This window comes from Mobula hypostoma, chromosome X2, assembly GCF_963921235.1.
Source record: "Mobula hypostoma chromosome X2, sMobHyp1.1, whole genome shotgun sequence".
Classification (NCBI taxonomy): domain Eukaryota; kingdom Metazoa; phylum Chordata; class Chondrichthyes; order Myliobatiformes; family Myliobatidae; genus Mobula; species Mobula hypostoma.
Window position 1 is genome coordinate 45255742 of NC_086129.1, and position 17929 is coordinate 45273670.

The following is a 17929-nucleotide window of genomic DNA, read 5'->3' on the forward strand; positions in this document are numbered from 1 at the left end:
ATCATTCCCTGAAGGGAGCAACACAGGTTGAAAGGGTGACAAAGAAGGTATCCTGTCTCTAGTCTACTCTCTTGAGTAGAAGCCCAAAGGTCAAGTCTAAGTATCCAAGCCAGGGACTGGAGATGGTCCTTTTCTCGGAGATTTTTTGGATGGATTCAGTGCATGAAATAAGATAAAATAAACTGTTCATTTGGTTTACAGGTTAACAGGCAGCCTGATGTCTGAGAATCCTGAGCCAAGGATTAGAGGTCCAGAGGCAGCCTGTCTGTGTTTGTGTGTGGAGGCGAGGAAGGAGCTTCTTTTGCTGCTGTTATCTTGTTTTGTTCTGTTGTCATTGTTGATGATGTTGTTGTTGTTTGTGTTGTCCTGCTGCACATTGTGGACATGCTATGTTCGTGCTGGAATATGTGGAAACACTTGCGGGCTGCCTCCAGCACATTTTTGGGTGTGTTAGCTGGTAACGTAAATGAAAGATTTCACTATGTTTCGATGTACAAGCGATAAATAAATCTGAATCTGTTATGAAGTGTGAATGTTTTTCCTCCAATATATATAATATACATACTTCATTAAAACAGCAAAGAGGTCATACATGATCACTGAGACATAAAAAAATAGAAGGCGTTTGTCCTGAGATTTGGTTTAATTGCATTAAAGAGATGGGACATGGGGTTCTTTTCACATGAGGAGTCTGAATGAAGTGGGGAATATAAAGTTTAAGTAGCACAATACAACCGTGGCTTTTCAAGTTTACTTAATACAATTGGCAGCCAGTGTGATAATTCTGGATCCATTCCCATGGAAATCAGCCAAGTTTGTTCATTTAACAGGATACAGGGAGCTACATGCTAGTGACTAGTATATACCTGTAGTTAAATAAAATTTCCATTGGTTTTCAAATGTAAATGATTGGGATGGTGAACACAAGAAAAGTTCAAGTTCAAGAGGCAAACTACAGAGTGGGCAGTTTTCTCTTGTCCTTTTCCAGCACCTCTGAGTGAGCTTGCTATTGGGCTAGTTTTGTGCCACAACCACTTGGCTTCTAGAGACTGGAAGGCTCATTACTTCACTTTGGATTCTTTGAAGTGAAAGCATGTTATGACCCTTCAACCAACAGGCTCCTGACTAGCATGGATAACTTCACTCATGTCAACTCTGAACTGATTCCACAAGCTATCAACTCACTTTCAAAGACTCTGTAGCTCGTTCTCAGAATCACATTATTTACTTATTTATTATTTGCACAGTTTGTCTTCTTTTGCACATTGGTTGTTTGTCAGTCTTGTGTGCAGTTTTTTATTGACTCCATTGTAGTTTATTCTACTGTGAATGCCTGCAAGAAAATAAATCTTAGGGTTGTATATGATAACATAAATGTACTTCAATAATAAATTTACTTTAAACCTTGAACTTTGAATCATCACACATTAATATAAAGATTAAACAGAATTACAAGAATCCTCTATGTCTTTAGTTCTCACTTAATAAATGGTGATTGCTGAAAAAAAGTTAATGATTTCAAATAATTTGTTCCCCCTTTTGTTGATATGGTTCAGATTTCTAATGCAAAAGAGTTTTATCAGTCTTAGCTTGGCTTACCTGAGGTCCTCCCACATTTGTCATGAACTCGGCAGTCTTGATTGTGGACAAGGCAGAGCAAAAGCTACAACACAAAACTGTCAAAATTATAATTCCCTTTTCTCTTATGATGAAGAAATATTTGCAGGATCACTGCACCTTCCTGAGAAGAACTATTAATGTACAAAATAAGCATGACCAGAGAGGATGTTTAAAGCCATTGTGTTCCTGTGCAAAGCTGTGGTAAGTGCCCCATTGGGAATTTGGAGAGATGTAAGCATTGCCAAGATAATTTGATAAGACTTGAAAATGTATGATTCAGAAAGAGTACCCACAAATGTCTTCAAGAATATATTGGTTTTATTGGAACTTCATAGCGAAAATTTGTATGAGAAAGACAGATGTCCAGGAGTCCCTTGTGACCAATTTATCAATACTGTTGAATTATTGATGCTGTTCCAAAACATAATGTTTATTCAGTCAGCAGATAAGCTGCTTTGGGAAAACTTGTCAGCAAGAGTTAACATTGACCAAATTCTAGTTGATCACTTCAGCAGCACAAAATATCTGCTCCTGTTCTTGGGAACTTATTGATGGAACTCAGACATCGAGATAACCTTTTGCAATCAGTAGCAAGGCAGTTTGACTTCAGACGATGGAGTGTCCCTTTGTTATCTGCCATGTTCTTTGATGTTTCTCCGCACCCCTGAGGAACGATCCTTGTATAATTGGTCTGTTCATCAAAAAGTTGCATACGGAACAAAGATCCGTGTCTGAGCTCTCTGAAGAACAGTGCCCATGAGGAATTATTCAGAAATGTCACATCAGGCCTTGGGTTGTACGGATGTTGCCTGGATTCGGAATCAGAATCTGAGTCAGGTTTATTATCACTGACGTATATCGTGGCATTTGTTGTTTTGCAGTGCAAGACATAAAATTACTGCAGTTACAAAATAGATAAATAATGCAAAAGATGAATAATGAGGTACTGTTGATGGATCATTCAGAAAACTGGTGGCGGAGGGGAGGTAGCTGTTCTTAAAATGTTGAATGGGTTTCTTCAGGCATGTGTATCTTCTCCCCGATGGTAGTAAGGAAAAGAGGGCATGTCCCTGATGGTGAGGGTCCCAATAACGAATGCCACCTTTTTTAGGCATTGCCTCTTGATGCCCGCAATTGTGTGGATGCTTGTGCCTGTGATATCTTCAATTCTCTGCAATCTTTAGCGATTCTGAGCAATGAGAGAGAGGAGAAGAGAGAATTTCCACAGTGGGTGGGTAAGAGGGGTCATTGATTCTGCTGGCTGCTTTACTGAGGCAGTGATAAGTGTAGACAGAGTCAGTAGAGGGGAGGCTGATTCCTGGGATGTGGCTGAAGTACCCGTTTCCATGTGTTTGTGACGGACATTGACGCTAATGTAAACGATTGGACTGGCCAGCCTGAGTTCTGGGCCAGAGGCAAAAGTTGACCTGAAACCTCAGGTGACATCTTCCAGATAGTCAATCATTTCAGCTTTCTACGTGTTCTACTTATTGTTTTTATCTTAATTTTGTTTTTGAAACTGCTGGAGCCTGTAGTTTGATCGTGTGAGCCAGCACTCTGCTGTCCCTGAGAAAACTCCAGCAGAGAAATGTGAGCACGAGCTACCACGAGGAGAAGCTCAGAGACGAGCTGAGGGGCTGCGATTGACTACATTTCTCATTGACCATAAGACCATATGACATGGTAGCAGAAATAAGCCATTCAGCCCATCAAATCTGCTCTGTCATTCCATCAAGGCTGATTTATTATCCCTCTCAGCGAGATTCTCCTGCCTTTTCCCTGTAAACTTCGACACCCTTACTAATCAAGAACCTATCATCCTCTGCTTTAAATATATCCAATGACTTGGTCTCCACGGCCACCTGTGGCAATGAATTCTAGATTCATTAACATCACTTAGAAGACACAGGGATAGGAAAATTCAGAGGAATATGGATCAAATGCAGGCAAATGGGAATGGCCTAGATGGAACATTGGTCAGAATGGACCTGGTGGGCCAAAAGGCCTGTGTGAATGTTGTATGACTCTATCACCCCTGACACTGGTGAGCATAGCTTGGTGAAGAGCCCATCTCCTCATCGTTCTCCACCACCACCGTCAGACACCAAACTGAATCATTACTGTAGCAAGTAATAATTCCTTCCTTCCTTCCCTGCCTTAGGAGCACGGTCCCTTTGTTAATTAGGAGTAACCTCTAAATAATTAAATACAGAGTTTTAAGATGGTCCCATTAAGGAGACCATAAAATGATTTCATTCTTGTTTAAAAAAAAATTGTTCTGATCACTGATGTCATCCACGGAAGGAAATCTGCTATCCTTAGTAATGTACATAAAATGTAGGAGGAACTTAGCAAACTTGTCATGAAGGATCTCAGCTGAAACATCAACTGTTTATTCCCCTCCATAGATGCTGCCTGACCTGCTGAGGTTCCTTCGGCATTTTGTGTGTGTTACTCTGGATTTCCAGCATCTGCAGAATCTCTTGTGGTCATAATTCGCCATCCTTGCCTAGTCTATGTGACTCCAGACTTCCAATGTAGCTGTCTTTTGACTGCCTCCTCAATTCAGTGGTAATTAGGGATGACAATAAAAGCTAGCATTGCCAAATTGTGTCCACACTTCTTAAAAATATCTCGTGAACTACATGAAACAGAACATTCTAAGGAGTCAAAGATTTGCTAAAAGGTAACAAGTGTTAGGGAGGTCACTGTGCTCAGCAACAGAGGGTTAACTTGTTAAGGGAAATATTGGACATTGCTCGGAGCCATACTTCAGGCAATGTGTGCTGAGCTCCAGTCTGTACCTACAACAGTTGTAATGTTCTTAATACCAATCTTCTGTGTCTATTCTGACTTTGTCTTTATCCTATTTAGATAATTACATAGAATAAGAACCTTGCATCTAGTTAGCAGTCATACCACATGGTATTGTTAATTCCCCAAGTATTGATAATTTTTCAATTTATGTATGCATACATTATGAACTTCAAGAACCCCATGACCTTGACCACAGTCCAATCTTCTCAAGTGACCCCTTGTCTTATGAAGACGGTGATGGCTGCTTTGTGCAGTCAGACCAGCGGCCTTGATCATTGGTGGCTAAAATATGCCAGAAGATCACGTAATCTGAGTGCAACACACATAAATGCTGGAAGAATTTAAAGCTCCGGATTTCCAGCATCTGCAGGATCTCTTGTGTTCACCTAATCTCGGTAGGTGAGTCATCAAAATTTGGGGGATTTTACTGGATGATAATCAAGAGGTGAAACTTGGTCTAGTTACTGCTCCAACTGTACTCAGAAACGTCAAAGACAATGTTCGTCATCCAGCTTCGGCCCTGACAGAAAGAGCCAAAGATTAAACCTTGGGCATCCTGGAGAAGTCACTGGTTCATGGCTGGAGCCTTCTACCCAAACCCCTGATTGAACCTGTGATCTCACTGCTGTTGGTGGGGTTGCCTTCACAGTGAATACCATTCAAAGATTTTGTTGCATTTCCCAGCATTTATTTGGGTCATTATATTTCTGTTGCTCATCTATATTTGGCTGTTTGATGGACCCAGTAGTTCTAGAAGCATTAATTAAAGAATATTACTCCTTTAAGCTTAAAGCAGAAATGTAAATTTATGGTTCAGTACTGCTTTTTATGAAGTTCCCTATGCCCCATCAATCCAAATATGGTTAAATAGGACTTGAAGACAAGTGTACAGATGTGATTGACATGCAGAATTAGGCAATTCTTGTATGATTATTTTAAAATGTAATTATAGATGTGACAAAGACCGGAAAACACTGAATAACAACTGGACTTTTTAGAAATCAGAGAATGGTTGTTGTGACTTTAAAGGACCAGTTTGATTTTGCCAGCACGAGGAAATCTGCAGATGCTGGAAATTCAAGCAACACACATCAAAGTTGCTGGTGAATGCAGCAGGCCAGGCAGCATCTCTAGGAAGAGGTACAGTTGACGTTTCAGGCCGAGACCCTTCGTCAGGACTAACTGGAAGAAGAGATAGTAAGAGATTTGAAAGTGGGAGGGGGAGATCCGAAATGATAGGAGAAGACAGGAGGGGGAGGGATGGAGCTAAGAGCTGGAAAGTTGATTGGCAAAAGGGATATGAGGCTGGAGAAGGGAGAGGATCATGGGACGGGAGGCCTAGGGAGAAAAAAGGGGGAGGGGAGCCCAGAGGATGGGCAAGGAGTTATAGTGAGAGGGACAGAGAGAGAAAAGAGAGAGAGAGAGAAAATAATAATAATAAATAAATAAGGGATGGGGTACAAAGGGGAGGTGGGGCAATAGCGGAAGTTAGAGAAGTTAACGTTCATGCATTCAGGTTGGACGCTACCCAGACGGAATATAAGGTGTTGTTCCTCCAACCTGAGTGTGGCTTCATCTTGACAGTAGAGGAGGCTGTGGATAGACATATCAGAATGGGAATGGGACGTGGAATTAAAATGTGTGGTCACTGGGAGATCCTGCTTTCTCTGGCTGACAGAGCGTAGGTGTTCAGCAAAGCGGTCTCCCAGTCTGCGTCGGGTCTCGCCAATATACAGAAGGCCGCATCGGGAGCACCGGACGCAGTATATCACCCCAGTCGACTCACAGGTGAAGTGTCGCCTCACCTGGAAGGACTGTCTGGGGCCCTGAATGGTGGTGAGGGAGGAAATGTAAGAGCATGTGTAGCACTTGTTCCTCTTACAAGGATAAGTGCCGGGACGGAGATCGGTGGGAAGGGATAGGGGGGATGAATGGACAAGGGAGTTGCGTAGGGAGCGATCCCTGCAGAAAGCAGAAGGGGAGGGAAAGATGTGCTTAGTGGAAGGATCACTCCAGCTCTTGGCTCCATCCCTCCCCCTCCTGTCTTCTCCTATCATTTCAGATCTCCCCCTCCCCCTCCCACTTTCAAATCTCTTACTCACTCTTCCTTCAGTTAGTCCTGACGAAGGGTCTTGGCCTGAAACGTCGACTGTACCTCTTCCTAGAGATGCTGCCTGGCCTGCTGCGTTCACCAGCAACTTTTATGTGTGTTGCTTGCTTTTGCCAGAGAGGGTTCCTCTGTTTCTGAAGCTGTGTTTGAATCAGATTTGGAATGCTTCCATTTTAGAGCATGTTCTACTTGTCACAGAATGAATATTCAATGACTCTTTATATACACCCGGTGGCCACTTTATTATGTATCTTCTGTACCTAATAAAGTGGACACAGAGCGTATGTTTGTGGTCTTCTGCTACTGTAGCCCATCCACTTTAAGATTCGATGCGTTGTGCCTTCAGAGATGCTCTTCTGCACACCACTGTTGTAACGTGTGGTTATTTGAGTTACTGTCACCTTCCTGTCAGTTTGAACCAGTCTGGCCATTCTCCTCTGACCTCTCTCATTAACAAGGTGATTTCACCCACAGAACTGCTGCTTACTGGATGTTTTTCTTTGCTTTTCTGCACTATTCTCTGTAAACTCTAGAGATTGTTGTGTGTGTAAATCCCAGGAAATCAGCAGTTTGAGACACTCAGACCACCTCATCTGAACTGGAGGGGAACTAATATCCTTGTGGGAAAGTTTGTTAATGCTGCATGATGGGGTTTAAACTGGAGTTGCAGGGGATGGGAACCGAGTGCCTGAACAGTTAGTGGAGAGGTTGTGGAGACGGATGTTGGTAAGACCTCAGACAAAGTCAGGAATCTAAAGGTTGAGCATGGTGTGACTAGTGTCCTGAGCTGTGTATATTTCAATGCAGGAAGTATCGTAGGAAAGGCGGATGATGGTGCTGAAGATGAGGCAGCTGGTTTACAAACAGGCAGTGTGTAGTGAGGAGAGGCTGTTGACGGGGCAACATTGCAGTCAACAGTTTGAGTTGCAATGTAAAAAGTGAACAAAGTCGAAAAGGATGAATACAGGACTGAAGGGGTTGTATCTGAATATGCACAGTATACAGAATAAGGTAGATGAACTTGCAGCACAGCTGCAGATTGGCAGGTATGATATTGTAGGCATCACTGAAACATGGCTGAAAGATTATAACTGGGAGCTTAATGTCCAAGGACACACATTGTACCAAAAGGACAGGCAGGATTGCAGAGGGGGTGGCATTGCTCTGTTGGTAAAAAATAAAATCAAATCATTAGAAGGAGGTGACATAGGGTCAGAAGGTGTTGAATCATTGTGGATAGAGCTAAGGAACTGCAAGGATAAAAAGACCTGGTTGGGAGTTGTATACAGACCCCCAAACAGTAAAATTGATGTGGCCTACAAATAACAATGGGAGATAGAAAATGCATGCCAAAAAGGCAATGTTACAATAGTCATGGGGGACTTCAATATGCAGATAGATTAGGAAAATCAGGTTGGTGCTGGATTACAATTGGAGGAATTTCTAGACTGCCTACGAGATGGCTTTTTAGAGCAGCTCATGGTTGATCCCAATAGGGGATCAGCTATTCTGGATTAGGTGTTGTGCAATGAACCAGAATTGATTAGAAAGCTTAAGGTAAAAGAACCCTTAGGGGAAAGTGATTATAATATGATTGAATTTACCTGAAATTTGTGAAGGAGAAGCTAAAGTCAGATGTATCAGTATTACAGTGGAGTAAAGGGAATTACAGAGGTATGAGAGAGGAGTTGGCCAGAATTGATTGGAAAAGAACACTAGCAGGGATGATAGCAGAGCAACAATGGCTGGAATTTCTGGAAGTAATTCGAAAGGCACAAGATGTATATATTCCAAAGAGGAAGAAGTATTCTAAAGGAAAGAAGACACAACTGTGGTTAACATGAAAAGTCAAAGCCAACATATATGCCCTCTCTTTTTGACTTTTAATAAAACAAACATTTGTGGGAAGTTAGAGGATTGGGAAGCCTTTAAAAACCAACAGAAGGCTACTAAAACATGTCATTAAGAAGGTAAAGATGGAATATGAAGGTAAGCTAGCCAATAATATTAAAGAGGATACCAAAAGTTTCTTCAGATACATAAAGTGTAAAAGAGAGGCGAGAGTGGATATCAGACCACTGGAAAATGATGCTGGAGGGATAGTAATGGGAGGGCAATGAAATAGTGGATGAACTGAATAAGTATTTTGCATCAGTTTTCACGATGGAAGATACTAGGAGTATGGTGGAAATTCTGGGTGTCACAGGCAATGAAGTGTGTGAAGTTACCATAACTAGGGAGAAGGTGCTTGGGAAACTGAAAGGTCTGAAGGTAGATAAGTCACCTGGACCAGATGGTGTACACCCCAGAGTTCTGAAAGAGGTGGCAGAAGAGATCGTGGAGGTATTAGTAATGATCTTTCAAGGATCACTAGATTCTGGAATGGGTCCGGAAGACTGGAAGTTTGGCAATCTCACCCCACTCTTCAAGAAGAGAGAGAGGCAGAAGAGAGGCCAGTTAGTCTGACCTCAGTGGTTGGGAAGGTGTTGGAGTTGATTGTTAAATATATGGTTTCAGGGTACTTGGAGGCACATGATAAAATAGGTTGTAGTCAGCATGGTTTCCTCAAGGAAAAATCTTGCCTGACAAATCTGTTGAAATTCTTTGAAGAAATAACAAGCAGGATAGACAAAGGAGAATTGGTTGATGTTGTGCATTTTGGATTTTCTGAAGCCTTTGACAAGATGCCACACATGAGGCTGCTTAACAAGATATGAGCCCATGGTATTACAGAAAAGATTCTAGCATGGATAAAGCAGTGACTGATTGGCAGGAGTAAAGAATGAGAATAAAGGGAGCCTTTTCTGACGGGCTGCCGGTGACTAGTGGTGTTCCACAGGGGTCTGTATTGGGACCAATTCTTTTTACATTCTATGTCAATGATTTGGATGATGAAACTGATGGCTTTGTTGCAAAGCTTGCAGGTTATATGAAGAAAGGTGGAGGGGCAGGTCATGTTGATGAAGTAGAGAGGCTACAGAAGGACTTAGACATATTAGGAGAATGGGCAAAAGAGTGGCAGATGGAATACAGTGTCAGGAAGTGTATGGTCATGCACTTTGGTAGAAGAAATAAAAGGGTTGACTATTTTCTAAATGGAAAGGAAATACAAAAAACCGAGGTTCAAAGGATTTGGGAGTCCTTGTGCAGGATTCCCTAAAGATAAATTTGCAGGTTGAGTCTGTGGTGAGGAAGGCCAGTGCGATGTTAGCATTTATTTTAAGAGGACTGGAATACAAAAGCAAGGAAGTACTGTTGAGACTTTATAAAGCACTGGTGAGGCTTCACTTGGAGTATTGTGAACAGTTTTGAGCCCCTTATCTTTAGTTTATAAACTAAATCTATAATTTCCTGGGTTATCCTTGTTCCTCTTCTTAAACAAAGGGAAAAATATTGGCTATTCTCCAATCTTCTGGGACCTTGAGAGGATATCAAGATCTTTGTCAAAGCCACAGAAATCTCCTTTGTTTCCTCCACAGCACCCTTGGGGTCTTATCCATCTTAATGTCTTTTAAGAAACCCAAACATGCTTTTTTTTAATAACATACATTCTAGAATGTCGACATATCTCTCTATGATCTTGCCATCTTCAACATCATTCTCCTTGGTGAATATCAAACATTATTTGAATGTATTGGGGTTGAACAATAACTCAACTGTGACACAGTCACCTTTGCTGAAATGAATTATTTCCAGTCTTTTTTGAAACTGAATTGAAACTCTTATTGTTAAGTTTAAACTCTGTTCTTTGGCTTATTGATCCAGACTTCTGGATTCTAGTAATGGAATTACAGTGTCCGTGTTTCCTGATATAAACTGATTCCGGTCCACCTGTTTTGCTCATGCGGACTAGAGGTAGGCAGTTAGGATGACAGGAGATATTCAGAGCAATTCCTCCTTGACTATTATCAGCAGAAACAAAACCAGTGCTTATTCACTTTTAGTTATTTATTACATTTGTTGAAACTAAGTTAACACAAGAGACTCTGCAGACACTGGAAATCCAGAGGAACACACACAAAATGCTGGGGAACTCAGCAGGTCAGGCCACATCATGGAGAGGAATAAAGAGTTGACATTTTGGGCTGAGACCCTTCATCAGGATTGAGTCGATAAATCTTTTTAGCAATTTCCCTAACACCTTCAAATCTTTCCCAAAATGTGGTGCCCAGAACTGGACACAGCATGCCATTCGATTGAGAACTAGAGGTTTAGCTTCTTACATCAGTCCTGCTTCTCCACCCTCATACCTTCCCCCTCACCTGTCATCTGCCAGCTTGTACTCCTCCCCCTCACCCCGTCCTTCACCTTCTCATTCTGGCTTCTGCCCTCTTCCTTTCCTGTCCTGTTGGAGGGTTTTGGCCCAAAACATCAACTCTTCATTCTTTTCCATAGATGCTGAGTTCCTCCAGCATTGTGTGTGTTACTCTGGAAAATGGGTTGCTCTGAACACCTACATAAGTCACTGTCGTTCAGATGTAATTTGTTTTATAGGATTTGATTCATTGCATCATAATTCATCTTGATTTGATGAATAATGCTGGCATTTATCCGTTTTATCATTTACGCCTCATTTGGTGAACATGGTCTCTTTCCAGCAGCATAAAGCTCCCATTTTCCTGGAGACTGGCTCCTGGAAGTGAAAATGCAACTGTTGGTTGGGTGCTAAATACTGACACACCAAATACCATCTGGCCTCCACCCCCCACCCCCACCCCGACTGTGCTCTGACCTATAATGGCTTCCAGCCTAGCAGTCTCTGGATTGATAAAATTCAAATCCTTGTCTGTAAACACTCTTTAGTCTCATCACTCCTGACCTCCTCTAACCACAGAACCCCTTCACTCTCTGCATTCCTTCAGCCCTGCCCTTTTGTAAAGCCTCTGCAGCCTTTGTCCTTCTGAGGATATGCACGTAGAGTCTGAACTCTCTAACTTCTTTCACCTCACAACCCTCCTGTTACATAAAACATTAACCCCCCACTTTGACCAGTCTTTTTGTCACTTGCCCCCACCATTTCTTCTTTGGATCTGAGTGAGATGTTGTTCATTCCTCTCTGAATGTCCTTTTGGAACATTTTACCATGTTAGCATCAATTACAGTGTCAATTCCCGCCGCTGTCAGTAAGGAGTTTGCTTGTTCTTCTCTAGTTTTTTCCTACATCCCAAAGACGTATGGGTTAATAGACTCATTGGCCAATAGGAGTAATTGGGCAGGGCAGGCTCATTGGGTTGGAAAGACCTGTTACTGTGCTGTATCTCTAACTAAATAAAAATAAATGTTAGAGATGCAAGATTTTGTTGCCTTATTTGTCAGCGGAACAAAGATACCCATCCTTCTTGTGATGTTGTTACTTTCTCATCCTGAGTTAACATTCTGTCACAATTTTGTGCCGGAGCTGTTTTTTTTTGTATGAATGTCACTTTCAAAGGGAGGTTATTGTTCCAGTGAACAAATCTGTCACTGTTCCTGACAATGAGCCCACCATCTCAGTTCTGTCCGTGTTGGTAGCCTTGGGAAAGGTGGGCGTCAGCGGACAGCTGGGGTTCCTGCAGCCTGGCCGCAGACAAAGTGAGGGGTCGTGGGAGTGCTCAACAGCGTTCAAAGGCATGTTCCTCTAATGCCTTTAAGGATGTTCTGCCAGATGGTAAGGTTGGCCGAAGTACAACTTCACGTTTAAAGCGCAAATGCCTAATTGTGAAGGAGTTGGATATCAGCAAGAATGAGCTATTCCACACAAGCAGAATAAACCTGGAGCCCAATAGCTTTTCCTCCATCTTTGTGGAGAGGGTGGCGACGATTTCAATCCCAGCAGCCCCTTTAGTGGGTGGCAGCAATCAGCAACGTGATCCAGCAGGAAGAGCTAGGTAAATAAGTAAAATGAAGCCAAGCAGGCCTGCTTTCTGGTACCGATAGGAATAGGGCCTTCAGTGGGAGAGCCAGGATCTGAGATGGAACAGTATGTCAGACTATGGAGAACATTGTGGCTAAACTCACTTCACAACATTTCTTGATCTCATCAGATGGACAAGGCAAGATTATAACTCCTAAATATTATCCAGTAATCTACTGATGTGAAGTCTGTGTGTGTGTGTGTGTGTCTGTGTGTCTGTGTAAGTGACAGTGGGTGTGAATGAGTCTGTGTGTGTGTAAGTGTGCAGGTGTGAATGAATCAGTGTGTGTGTGTGTATGAATAAATCTGTGTGTGTGTGAAAGTGGGTGTGAGTGAGTTGGTGCGTGTGTGTAAGTGAGAGTGGCTGTGGTTGATTCTCTGTGTGTGTGAATAAATCTGTGTAAGTGAAAGTGGGCATGAATGAATCTGTGTGTGTAAGTGAGAGTGAATGTGAATCAGGCTGAGTGTGTGAATGAATCTGCATGTGTAATTGAGTGCAAGTGTGAATGAGTCTGTGTATGTGTATATGAATAAATCTCTGTGTCTATATGTGAAAGTGGGTGTGAGTGAGTTTTTGTGTGAAGTGAGAGTGGCTGTGGTTGAGCCTGTGTGAGAGTGTGTATGAATGAGTTTGTGTGTGTGAATGTGGGCGTAAATGAGTCTGTGAATTAATCTGTGTGTGTAATTGAGAGTTGGGAGTGGGTGTGAGTGAGTCTGTGTGAATGAATCTGTGCATGTGTGTAAGTGAGAGTGGGTAAGAATCAGTCTCTGTGTAAGTGAATGAGACTGTGTGTGTGTGTGTGTGAATGAGTTCATGTGTGTGTCTGTATGAATGAGAGTGGGTGTGAATGAGTCTCTGTGAGAGTGTATACGAATGAATTTGTGTGTGTGTATGTGAGGGTGGATTTTGAATAAGTCTGTGTGTGTGTGAATTAATCTGTGTGTGTGTAAGTGATGGTGGGTAAGAATGGGCCTGTGTGTGTGTGCAAATGAGTGTGTGGGTGTGAATGAGTCTGTGAATGTGTGAATGAATCTGTGTGTGTTGGTAAGTGAGAGTGTGTGTGAATGAGTGTGTGTAAGTGAGAGTGGGTGTGAATGAATCTGTGTGTATGTAAGTGAGAATGGGTTTGAATGTGTGTCTGTGAGTAAGTGCGTTTATATACCAAAGGTTTAGTCCTGGTTCTCTCCCTGGTTTAATATGCCAGTCAACACTGAGCAGACTAGGTTTTGCCTTGTGTGGATTTCTTATGCGGCCCAGGGGCAATGTCAGGATTAAATCCACGATCCCATTAATTTGCTTAAACTCCTGAAATCAGGCCTTATGGAGGGTTTACGCTCTAATGAAGCAACAACACTTTCTTAGATAGCCTGTCTATGGAACAAGCTCACAAGGGAGACACAGCCAGCAGTTGGTATTGATTCATTCAAACACAGGTTAGACAGCTTTCATTCATAAGATAGGATTCCAGCATTGTGCTGCCCAGTCGTGTGTCTTCTAACCAACATAAACAACCTCATCCAAACCTCTGCTGGCTCTATCTCTTATTCATGTGGAAAGTGGTGGACCTGGCCCAGTCCATCACAGGCAGAGCCCTCCTCACCATTGAGCACATTTACATGGAGTGCTGCCATAAGAAAGCAGCATTCCACCATCCAGTCCATGCTCTCTTCTCACTACAACCATCGGGCAGGAGGTACAGAAGCCTTAAGTCCCACACGACCAGGTTCAGGAACAGCTATTATCCTACGACCATCAGGGTCCTGAACCAGCGTGGGTAACTTCACTCACCTCAATGCTGAACTGATCTTACAACCTACAAACTCACTTCAGGGACCCTTTGCAACTAATGTCCTCAGTATTATTTTTTATTTGAAGTTCGTCTAGTCTTTGTCTGTTTATGTGATTTTTTTCATAAATTCTATTGTATTTCTTTTCTCCCCATAAATGCCCACAAGAAAATGAATATTAAGGTAGTATATAGTGAGATATACACACTTTGATACCAAATTTACTTTGAACTTTTGAGCTACAACTGAAATCTTTAAAAACGCAAACACGAGGAAATCTGCAGATGCTGGAATTTCAGTTAACACACATCAAATTTGCTGGTGAATGCAGCAGGCCAGGCAGCATCTCTAGGAAGAGGTACAGTCGACATCTCAGGTCTCGGCCCGAAACGTCAACTGTACCTCTTCCTAGAGATGCTGCCTGGCCTGCTGCGTTCACCAGCAAATTTTATGCGTGTTAACTGAAGTCTTTAAACTGTATCAGTCCCTCAAGGTAGTTCGAGACCCCAAAATGCCCGGATTTTTAAATGCTTGTTTTGAATGCCTTTCTCCTTCAATATCTGCCACCCATGGCCCTAATCAGTCTCTTCTAACCCCACATCTTTAAAGCTGTGTGCTCCTTGCATTAAAACTTGGCAAGCAGGTCTGAGCCCAACAGGACTTGACTATACATGTAGTTTAGTACAAGAATTGCACTCTTTGAATCATAGTCATGAAGAGGTGCAGCATGGGAATAGGCCCTTCAGCCTTTTGAGTCGATGCCAGCCATTAACCTCCCATTTAGACTAATCCCATTTTATTCTCAGTAATTTCCCCTCCCCAGAATGAGTCTTACCCTTCACTTACATGCTAGTGGCAATTTACAGTGGCCAATTAACTTGACGAATAGTATTTCTTAGGAATGTGGCAGGAAACTGCAGCAGCCGAAAGAAGCCCACACAGTTACAGGGGGAACGTGCAAACTCCACCCAGATAATGCCCATGGGCAGGATTGAACCTGGGTCTCAGATACTGAGATGCAGTGGCTCTACCAATCCCACTACTGTGCCACTCAGGGACTTGGCTGGCTTTGTATAAATAAATGCACTGAGAATTAGTGCTGTGGAATGTGAGAGGGCTGAGATCTCATTTCATTGATTAATTTTTGATATCTTGCTGTCACTGTCAGGGACAGCATTTATTGTCCATTCCTAATTGCTCTTGAGAAGGTGATGGTAATCTTCCTGAATTGCTGTAGTCTCTCTGGAGAATGAGCTTCCACAGTTCTGTTGGGAGTGACAACAAAGGACTGGAGGAACTCAACTGATCAGGCAACATCTATGGAGAGGAATAACAGACTGTGGAGGGAAATGGACCATTGACATTTCAGGTCAACATTTTCACCTGGATCAATCACCTGCTCATATGAAGAGTCTTGGTTGATATAATTTTTGCAGTGCTCTTTGGACTAGATAGTTAGTTAGGGAGCACAATCTGAGAAGTTGCCTATTAAGGAAATGAATGAACAACAAGTTCTCACTCAATGACAGCAAAACTAAAGAATGCATTGTTGACCCCAGGAAGGGGAAGGCTGAGTTGAACATGCACTGGTCTACATTGGTGGATCAGTGGTGGAGAGGGTCAGCAGCTTTAAATTCCTGGGCAACGACATCCTGAATGGCCTGTCCTGAGCCCAGCACATAGGTGCAGTGCCAAGGAAGACACCTCGTGTCTTTACTTCCTTAGAATGTTAAGTAGGTTCAACATGTCACTGAACACTCCAGTAAACTGCCACTGTTGAAAGTATCCTGACTGGTGGTATCATGGTCTGGTACACCATTTCAAATATGCAGGAATGTAAGAAACTGCAGAGAGTAGTGGATTCGGCACAATACACCACATACAGGTATATTCCTCACCACTATCGATAATATCATAAAGATCGACGCTGCCTCATAAAATCCCAACATCTGAACTATGGCATCTTCTGACAGCCACTATCAGGCAGGTGGTAGAGAAGCCTGAAGATCTACATCACCCGGCTCAGGGACAGCTATTTCCCTTCACCATTCAGCTCTTGAACTAAACTGAACAAACCTAATCACTATCTCAATATAGCAACTCTTTGACCAATTTGCACTGTTTTCCCTTTTGTTCTATTTATGCCTTTCTTATATAATTTATGTTTGTTTTATGTTTTTACTGGTTAATATGGTCCCTCTAATATTATGTTCCTGTGACGCTGCTGCAAGTAAGTTTTTCATTACACCTGTGTATACACGTACTTGTGCACATGACAATAAACTTGGATACTGACTCTTACCTTCCTTCTCTTTATGCTATCTAAATCTGTCATAAAAATGTCATACTACATTCCCCCCCCCCCCCAGGTTACAACAGGGTTCCATTCCTGTGAACTGTTCCTAACCTTGACAGTACACAAGTTGGAAATGCCATCCCAGACCATGATGCAACATGTCAGGATGGTCAGGAAGCAGTCAGATGTTCCCATTGGTGGGGATGGTTCAAGCAATATGGGTAGTATGAGGAAATTTCAAGGATGATTTGGAGAAATGCCTTTACTCGAGAGAGAGTATTTAACTCTGGATTTCAGTCTCGGTAAATTGATGGCAACAGAACCATTCAGTGATTTCAAAAGGGAATTAGATAGGTACAGGAGAGAATAATTTACAGACTGTGGGGGAAGAACAAATGAATGGGATTGATAGAATTTCTCTAATAGAAGACAGTGTAGACATGATGGGTCTAGTGGCATATTTTAATCCCACAATAAATCAGTACATTTAATTCTCATTCTCCAGAGTTCCTAATTTTATAATGGATGACTCAATGAGAAAGACAGTGTGAGTTGGTCTGATTAGCTTGGGTGCCAATAGCCTATTTGCCAGGGTACACAACTCCTGGCTCCTTGGGAAAGATGCTGAAGGTGACCAGGTAAAAATCTATGACCTCCAGAGCTGTGGAGAAGCAAACTGGCAAAGAATCATTTTCCAAACGTGTAACGTTTTTATGTTCTCTTCCAATCACTGACCAATGTCTCGCAATGGAATACTTCAAGTGATTCCTGTGATATTGTTCCAATGGACATGCATTGTGGTGGACTATTCCTGGTCTCCAGAATGAGTGAACTTATAGAGTCATAGAACACCACAGCACGGGAACAGGTCCTTCAGCCCATTTAGTCCGTGCCAAACTATTATTCTGCTTAGTGCCCATTGACCTGTACCTGGACCCTAACCCTCCATACCCCTCCCATCATGTACTTATCCAAATTTCTCTTAAATATTGCAATCAAACCTGCAACCATCACTTCCACTGGCAGCTGGTTTCACACTCCCACCACCCTGTGAGTGAAGAAGTTTCTCTTCAGGTTCCCCCTAAGTATTTCACTTTTCACCTGTAACCTACGACCTCTAGTTCTAGCCTCACTCAACCTCAGTGGAAATAGCCTGCTTGAATTTACCCTACCTAACCTCTGCAACAAGAGGCTGGTGGATGATTCTATCTGGCTTTGCTTCCCAACTTACAGATAAAGATTGGCTTTATTTGTCACGTGGACACCAAAACATCGAAACATACAGTGAAACGCATCGTTTGAAGCAACGGTCAATAGCATCTGAGGATGTACTGGTGGTAGCCTACAAGTATCACCTTGCTTCCGGCACTGACATAGCATATCCACAACTTACTGACCCTTACTT

At 42.4% G+C, this 17929-nt stretch overlaps 1 protein-coding gene across 1 annotated transcript in view; it reads left to right on the forward strand.

Annotated features, from left to right (window-relative positions):
- dscaml1 (Down syndrome cell adhesion molecule like 1) overlaps positions 1-17929 on the forward strand; it is a 786587-nt gene that overhangs the window by 12898 nt on the left and 755760 nt on the right. The gene's annotated exons all lie outside the window — the stretch shown is intronic.